Raw genomic sequence first — 1,335 nt, forward strand, 5'->3', positions numbered from 1 at the left:
TTCTTGTTCATGTGAGCTCCCCTTTCCTTTAAGGAGAGCATTTTACAAGTAAGAGGAATCAGCTCCACAACAAAGATAAATATATAACATAAAATGAATCATTTTAACCATAGCCAAGTACACAGTCTGCTATCAAGTACATTTACATTGTGCAAACACCAGAACCATCCCATCTCCAGGATCTTTTTACCTTCGTCAGCTGAAACGCTGTGCTATTAACACTAATCCCCATTCATCCTCTCCAATCCCTTGAAACCAACATTTGACTTTCCATAAAATTGAGTATTTGGGGTACCTCACAGAAGTAAATTATACAAATACTTGTCTTCAAGCTTCACATTGTAGTATATCAAAATTCCCTTTCATTTTAAGGCAGAATATTCTACTGCATGTATACCACGTTTTCTTGGTTGTATTGAACCTGCAGCCATTTTGGACAGTGTTGTAGAACATGAGGGTACAAATACCCTTTGCGGAACAATAGAATGTCTCAGTTGGTAAGGTACTTACTAGTCTGATGGCCTGATTATGCTCAGGCACAGAAAATCAAAAAATTGTAAGCAAAAGTTGTTTTGAGTAAATTTATCTATAATCTGATATTAATGTTCAATTCTAATACTCATTTTATATACCTTTATATAAGGAGCCTCATGAAGTAAAGAAGCCCTGATCTAAATACCTTTTGAAGACCAGTGAAGTGTATCAGTTGACATGGATGCTTGTGCTTGGTTTGATGACATGCGTTTACATCCCAAGACCAAAATGGTGGGAAGAGAGAACGGATTCCTTCATGTTGTTCTTGAATTCTACAAACACCTCCCACTTCCCACACACACAAATGCAAAAAAAAAAAATGATACTTTATAAATATACATATATGTATATATGTATGATTACACACACAAACACATGGTGTTTAAGCCCCTGTCTCCTAGATCAAAAGTGTGTCAAAGACTTTATCCAAGTTAGGTGTGCCCATGTGACTCACTCTGGCCAATGAAAGAAGTGCTGTCCTGCTGCTGACAGTGGACATACTGAGCTAAGGTTTCCATCATCCAGGATGACTTCAGTAGGCAGAGCCCTCACCTTCATATTGAGCTTATTAAGGTCTGTGCAAACACCTAACCATTATTAAACAGGAGAACTAAGCCCAAAGAGATTTCTAGGCAAGCCCCCTTGAAAGGCATTTCTAAAAATACGTATTTTATGTGAAGTGCTTTTTGTGAAATATGATTTTTTTTGGTCAAATACAAATTGAGGGACTGAAGAAATTCCTGAGTGGTTAGGAGTAAAGGCTGCTCCTGTAGAGAACCTGCATTCAGTTTCCAGCACCAA

The 1,335-nt window shown here is 37.6% G+C and overlaps 1 protein-coding gene across 1 annotated transcript in view; it reads right to left on the minus strand.

Moving 5' to 3' along the window:
- The window catches only part of LOC116103350 (RNA-binding protein 14-like), a 47,552-nt gene that overhangs the window by 45,167 nt on the left and 1,050 nt on the right, over positions 1–1,335 (minus strand). The gene's annotated exons all lie outside the window — the stretch shown is intronic.

The sequence above is a fragment of the Mastomys coucha genome, unplaced genomic scaffold (genome assembly GCF_008632895.1).
Source record: "Mastomys coucha isolate ucsf_1 unplaced genomic scaffold, UCSF_Mcou_1 pScaffold21, whole genome shotgun sequence".
Taxonomy (NCBI): Eukaryota; Metazoa; Chordata; class Mammalia; order Rodentia; family Muridae; genus Mastomys; species Mastomys coucha.